This window comes from Pteronotus mesoamericanus, unplaced genomic scaffold (genome assembly GCF_021234165.1).
Source record: "Pteronotus mesoamericanus isolate MK-2021 breed Mesoamerican mustached bat unplaced genomic scaffold, CSHL_Meso_final contig_24, whole genome shotgun sequence".
NCBI classification, from domain to species: domain Eukaryota; kingdom Metazoa; phylum Chordata; class Mammalia; order Chiroptera; family Mormoopidae; genus Pteronotus; species Pteronotus mesoamericanus.
In genome coordinates, this window is record NW_026555100.1 from 1,415,245 (window position 1) to 1,423,007 (window position 7,763).

The window sequence follows — 7,763 nt, forward strand, 5'->3', positions numbered from 1 at the left end:
CAATATCCCTGATGGACATAGATATTAAAATTCTCAACAAAATATTTAGCAAACTGGATCCAGCAACACATTAAAAAGATCATACACCATGATCAAGTGGGATTTATTACAGGGATGCAGGCGTGGTACAATATTTGCAAATCAGTAAATGTGATAGAACGCAAAAACAAAATGAAAGACAGAAATCACATTATCATATCAATAGATGCAGAAAAAGCATTTTATAAAATCCAGCACCCAATTATTACAAAACACTGAGAAAAGTGGGAATAGAGGGAGCATACCTCAACATAATAAAGGTCATATGTGAAAAAACTGCTGCCAACATCATACTCAATGGACAAAAACTTTAAGATCAGGAACAAGACAGGGGTGTTCACTTTCACCACCCTTATCCAACATAGTAATGGAAGCCCTAGCCACAGTGATCAGACAAAAAGAAGAAATAAAAGCATCCAAATTGGAAAGGAGGTAGTAAAAATGTCATTATTCACAGGTGACATGATATTGTACATAGAAAACATTATAGGCGCCACCAAAAAACTACTCGACCTAATAAATGAATTTGACAAAGTAGCAGGATACAAAGTCAATATTCAGAAATTGATTGCATTTTTGTACACGAATAATGAACTACCAGAAAGAGAAACTAAGAAAACAATCCCATTTCCCATTTCAACAAAATATAATAATACAGTACCTCAGAATAAATGTAACCAAGGAGGTAAAAAGACCTGTATTCAGAAACTATAGGACACTGAAGAAAGAAACTGAGGCAGATCCATTAAGTGGGGATTTATACTGTGTTCATGGATCAGAAGAATTAACTTCATCAGTGCGCAGGAGCTGGGCTGAGGTGCCAGAGTACCATGAGGCGCCGGTATTTAAGAGATTATGGCATCTGAAACGCACAATGTTAAAAAACGGAACTTTTATAATAATATTGAGGATCATTCCACTGATCTTCCTAGAAAAAGGATCTCTAATTTCACTAATAAGAACATGAAGGAGGTTAAGAAATCTCCAAAACAGTTGGCTGCTTACATAAATAGAACAGTTGGACAGGCTGTGAAAAGCACAGATAAACTACATAAGGTGAGCTGCCACAGAAAGAAAGTTCATCAATCCTTTTCCAAATCCTTGTTATAAAAAGAAACAGTCCCCTAGAAGTGGGGGCTGTGACATGGCAAATAAAGAAAATGAAATAGCTTGTGCAGGCCTCCTGCCTGAAAAATTACATCATGATAGTGGAACATATTTGCTTAACTCCAGAGATTCTGGTTCTTCACAGACAGAAAGCCCATCGTCAGAATACAGTAGTTTTTTTCTGAGGTTTCTCAGGACCATGAAACAATGGCACAAGTTTTGTTCAGCAGGAATTTGAGATTGAATGTGGCTTTAACTTTCTAGAAAAAGAGAAGTATAAGTGAACTTGTAGCTTATTTGGTGAGGATAGAAGACCTCAGTGTGGTGGTGGACTGCCTTCCTTTTCTTACAGGAAGAAAAACAGTATATCTTACTTGGCTGCTGTGTAGACTTGTTGCCTCTAATAAAGTCACTACTTAAAAGCAAATTTGAAGAATATGTAAGAGTTGGTTTAAACTGGCTTCAAGCAGTCATAGTTCTGGTGGTGGTCAGAACTATCATCCAAAACAGAAATTATAAATGATGGAAAATTCAGATTTTAAAACAAAAATTAAGTGGATTGTGGGAACAAGAAAACCATCTTACTTTGGTTCCAGGATATACTGGTAAGATAGCTAAGGATGTAGATGCTTATTTATTACAGTTGCATTGAAAGACTTCATCTACTAAAGAGCATTTGGTTATTCAGAACACCCCTGGACTATCTGATTTCCAAAAAAGTCTCATCAGAGAACTGTGAACTGTTGAAGATATTAAAACTTTTTTTTAAAGTCACATAATGAAACCACTAACAAAAAGCTAACGATCTACTTCACATTGAAGTGGAAAAATATCCAAAAGGAGCAGCTTCAACTTCAATAAGGTGAAAGTGCACTATGAAGATTGTTCACCTTTGCTGCATTAGGAATTTATATGGTTATTTGATAACATTGTATAAGAGCTACTGGATCTTCATGCAATCCTGCATAAGAATATACTTTATCCTATGTGAAAAAATAAGACAGAATTTATTACTAGGAACCACAAAGACCAATCATTATTACTTTTTTTAAAATTGTGTTTTATAAGAAAAAACTCAAAGTGTGCAGCTATTTTCTTATGTTGAAAAGACACTGGAAGTTTAAAACATCATAGCAAATAATGAATACTAAAAGTTTTTTGTCCACACTGAGACACTGTGTATACAAAATGCCTTAATTATTAATAAGCCAATGTGTATGATACCAATGTCTGTTTTAAAAAAATTAAAACCAACCATACTTCTGGCATGAAAATTATGGAGTTAAATCAGGGGTTTCCATTGATGGAGAACGTTGTTGTCAAAACTTATTCCACACCATCTGTAAGACTTGAGAATATTTTTAATTTCTCTTATATTTCTGCCAGAATCGTCATGTTATGTGTGTGTGTGTTATTCCTATATAAAAGAAAAAGGTGAATACATTATTGTATGAGCACTTTAGCTGGAAATGTTCATAGAGTTGGCTAATTTATATTCACTTCTGTTGTATATAGATTTCTAATATTCTCTGTTCTGTATCATTTAAGCTTTCTTTATTTGAGTAAATTTACTAAATATTCCTAAAAAAAAGAAGAAGAAGAATTAACATCATTAAAGTGTCCATACTACCCAAAGCAATCTATAGGTTCAACACAATTCCTATTAAGATATCAATGTCATATTTCAGAGATTTAAAACAAATGTTCCAAAAATTTATATGGAATTAAAAGAGACCCCAAAGAGGCTCAGCAATCTTGAGAAAAAAGAACAAAGTTGGAGGGATCACACCTGATATCAAACTATACTACAAGGCCGCCTAATCAAAACAGTCTGGTATGGGTATAAGAACAGACACATAGATCAATGGAACAGAATAAAGACCCCTGAAATAAACCCATGTCTTTATGGTCAATTAGTACTTGGCAAAGGAGGCAAGAGCATACAGTGGAGCAAAGACAGTCTTTTCAATAAATGGTATTGGGAGAATTGGACTGGTACATGCAAAAAAAAAAAAATGAAACTAGACTACCATCTTACACCATACACAAGAACAAAATCAAAATGAATAAAAGACTTAAATATAAGTCATGATACGATAAGAACCCTAGAAGACAGTAAAAATCCCTAGGCAGTCAAATTTCAGATATCTCATATAGCAATATTTTTGCCAATGTATCTCTGATATATCAACATTTCTCCAATATATAGGGTAAGGGAAATAAAAGAAAAAATGCACAAATGAGACTACATCAAATTAAAAAGCTTCTGCACAGCTAAAGAAACTATCATCAAAATGAAAAGGGAATCAACTGTATGGGAGAACATATTTGCCAACAATACGTTGGACAAGGTAAACAACTTACATGATTCAACACCAGGAAGACAAACAATCCAATTAAAAAATGGGCAAAGGACCTGAATAGATACTTTCTCCAAGGAGGAGATACAGATGGCCCATAGACATATGAAAAAATGCTCCACATCACTATCCATCAGAGAGATGCAAATTAAACCCACAATGAGCTATCACCTCATACCTGCCAAAATGGCTATAATTTAATAAATCAACAAACAGCAAGTGCTGATGAGGACGCAGAGAAAAGGGAACCATAGTGCACTGTTGTTGGGAATGCAAAGTGGCATGAAGCCACTGTGGAAAATAGTATGGAATTTCCTCAAAAAATAAAAAATGGAACTGCTTTTTGACCCAGTGATTCCACTGCTGGGAATATACCCCAAGGATCCCAAACCACCAATTCAAAAGAATATAGGCACCCCTATGTTCATAGCACCACTAAGTGCCCAATAGTAGATGAGTGGATTTAAAAAACTGTGGTACATTTACACAATGGAATATTATGCAGCAGAAAGAAAGAAGGAACTCCTACCTTTTCACAACACCATGGATGGAACTGGAGACTATTGTGCTAAGTGAAATAAGCCAGTCAGTGAAAGACAAATACCATATGATCTCACCTATAAGTGGAATCTAATGAATAAAATAAGCTAGTGACCAAATAAAACCAGAGGCATAAAATCATGGAAAAGCCTGACAGCCGTAAGGGAGGACATGGGACTGATTGACAGAAGGTGAGGGGATTAGTCAAAGAACATATGAAGGACTCACAGACATGGGCAATGGTGTGGAGATTGACTACGGAAGTGGAAGGTAAGCTGGGAGGAGGGGGACAAAGGGGAAAAAATTGGGACAACTGTAAAAAATAAATATTTTTAAAAGAATGAAATATTTTTTAAATAGATCTCATGTCCGAAGTCATTAGGTCAAAGGATACAGCAAAAAGCCAGTCCCCTCAAAGCTTCCCTTGAGATTCACTGTCATTTAACAAATATTTATGGAGAACTAGTGCAGGGGATATAACACAGAGCAGTGAATGCAGACTTGCTTCTCGCTCTCCCTGAGTTCCCAACTTGTGAAGGAGATGGTCATTACATTAGTAAAACAAATATGCATGCACTTAGAGATAGGAATAAATGCTAGGAAACTGCTTGACACTGTGCGAGAAGTTAAAGATGGAGGACCCACTTGAAACAGGTATTCAGGGAAACCCTCTCTGAAGATGTCCCTCTGTAAAGGAAAGTATGGCAGGGAGAGGCTCCTGGGAGCAGGCAAGAGTTTGGTGTGCACACAATACTGGGGGAGGACCAGTCCAGGAGTATAGAAGACACAAAGGGAAAACCACACAGAAGCAGGTGAGAGAGGTCAGCAGAAGTCAGATAAAGTATAGCCCTATAGGGTGTGAGAAGGCGTTTTGACTTTATTCAGAGCACAATTGAGAGAACTTAAATAAAAACAATTTATGAAGAGAAATGACTAGAGCTGATGTAGGTCTTAGAAGGACCATCTGGGTGCTGGGATGAAAACAGGCCAATTGTGGGTGTTGAAAAGAGGAGACGAAGAGAAACTAATGACAGGCCATTGCAGTGACCCAGGCAAGCAATGGTGATGACTGGGGAACAGGGTCATGGCCATAGAGAAGGAGAGAGTAGATTGATTCAAGATTTGGAGAGAGCTAAGAGTATGTTGCAATTGATTGGGTATGGGAGAGAGGGGTGCCTTCATGTGCATCACACTCGGGCAGGTGGAGTTGTTGTTAACAAAAGAGATGCCAGTATATGCACACCTTTGTCTATTCTGAAAGGAGGTAGAAAAACTGCCAGGACAAGGGCAGACGCTTACAGAAACCTCAGGAGAGCCTGAGAGAGCATGTACTGATGCTGATCTGAACCCTTCATAACTGATTTGTCCCCTAATCAGCAGACACATAATTGAGGACCTGAGTAATAACATACAAAATAAATGCTGTTAAAATATATAAGATGAAGAAAATGCAAGTCGGTGTGGTCCTGGTAGGCTTCATGGAGGAGGCTATTTCTCCCCTAGATCTAGAAGAACAAGAGGAATCTAAATCGGTGAGAAGGATTAGGAACGTATGCCCTGACAAGAGGGGACAGTGGGGGCAAATATGGCATTACGTCATAGGGAGACATTGCAGTCAGTAGTCTATTCCAGCAGCCTTCCTGGGGTTTCTCTGACCTAGGGGTTGCTAGTAGAGTCATATTCTCCCTTAAAAAAAACAGCATTATTAAGATATAATTGACACAAAATAGCACACACTTCAGTAAATTTTGACACACACAGACATTCATAAACCACTGCTACAATTAAAACAATTAACATATGTATTACCTCCAGAAATTTCCTTCTGTGCCTCCCTGAAAGCCCCTGCTCTTACCACCCCATCAACCTCGGATCTGCTCTCTGTCACTACCAATTAGTTTACATTTTCTAGAATTTTATATAAATGTAATCATAGCATTAACTCTTTTTCTTCTGGCTTTTTCCACTTAGCATAACTATTTTGAGATTTATCCATGTTATACCATGTATCAATAGTCCCTTTCTTTTTATTTCTGACTAATATTCTATTGCATGAGTGTGCCACAGTTTTTTTTATTCTTTCACCTGCTGATGGACCTTTGGGTTGCTTCCAGTTTAGGGCTATTAGAAATAAAGTGGCTAGGAACATCTGTGTACCACAAGCCTTTGTATGGACCTATGTGCTATTTTCTCTTGGGTAAATAGGTAGCTGTGACTCGCTGGATCATTGGTAGGCATATGATTATAAGAAACTGTTACTGCTTTCCAAAATGTTTGAACATTTTACTTCCCACAAGCTGCGTGTAAGAGTTCCAGGTCCTCCACATCCTCATCAACACTTGGTATAGTCAGTCTTTTTAATTGTGTAGTAGGATCTTATTGTGGTTTTATTTTGTATTTTCCTAAAGACTAATCATGTTGAGCATCTTTTCATGTGCTTATTACCATTTGCATACCTTCTGCAGTGAAATGTATATTGAAGTCTTTTGTCTGTTTTTAATTTGTCTTACTATTGAAAGCTCTTTCTACATTATGGATTCAAGTCCTCCATCAGATATGTGATTTGTACTTATTTCTCTGTCTGTGGCTTACCTTTTTTAATTCTCTTGACAATATCATTCAAAGATACAGTGAACAAACTGAGGGCTTCCAGATGGGAGGGGTGAGGGAGATGAGTGAGGAAGGTGAAGGAGTAAGAAGTTACAAAACACAGCATTGGGAATGTGGTTAACAATATTGTTACATTATGCATGGTGCCAGGTGGGAACTAGAATTACCAGGAGGATCACTTCATAAATTATATAAATGTCTAACCACTCTATTGTACACCTGAAACAAATATAAAATTTTTTAAAATTTTTGTTAGCAAGATAGTAATGCAAAACAAATCAGTGGTTGCTTGACAGTAGGGTGGGGGCCCGAAGGGGCAGAAGAGATGGGAGGACAGGATTACAAAAGTCTAGGATGAATCTTTTGGGGTGATGGACACATTCACTATCTTTGTGATGATAATTTCATAAATGTATAAATACATGAAGATTTTCAAATTATATACCTTAAATATGTGCAGTTTGTTATATGTTGATTATACCTTAATAAAGGTGCTTAAAATTAAAAAACAAGTTTTTAATTTTGGTGAAGTTCAATTTATTTTTATTTTCCTTTACAGATTATGCTTTTGGTGTCATACTTAAGAACTCTTCCTAAAAAAAGGTCACAAGGATTTTCTTCTGCTTTCTTCTAGAAGTTTTATAGTTTTACATTTCACATTTAGATTTATCACCCACTTTGAGCTAATTTTTGTACATAGTGCAAGTTATGGATCAGAGTTCATTTTTTTGCATATGAGTATCCAATTGTTCCATGCCTTTTGTTAAAAAGAAACTATCCTTTCTCTCCTGAATTGTCTTTGCACCTTTGTCAAAAATCAGTTGTCCATGTATGTGTGGGTCTATTTCTATATGCCCAAGTCCATTCCCCTGATCTATTTGTTTGTCTCGATACTTATACCGCACTGTCTCAATTAGCATAGCTTAATACTGAGCCTCAACATCAGGCAGTGTTAGTCCTCCAACTTTGTTCATTTTCTAATTTTTTTGGTTATTCTAGCTCCTTTTCATTTCCATATGAATTGTAGAAATTGGCAAGCCAATTTCTACAATTCCATGCTGCTGCACATCCCTTCATTTGGAGCATTTGACAGGAAAACAAATAGGG

The 7,763-nt window shown here is 36.6% G+C and overlaps 1 pseudogene; it reads left to right on the forward strand.

Moving 5' to 3' along the window:
* The first annotated feature begins 877 nt into the window (after positions 1 to 877).
* Positions 878 to 1,798, forward strand: LOC129069762 (KATNB1-like protein 1; annotated as a pseudogene).
* The last annotated feature ends 5,965 nt before the right edge of the window (positions 1,799 to 7,763 follow it).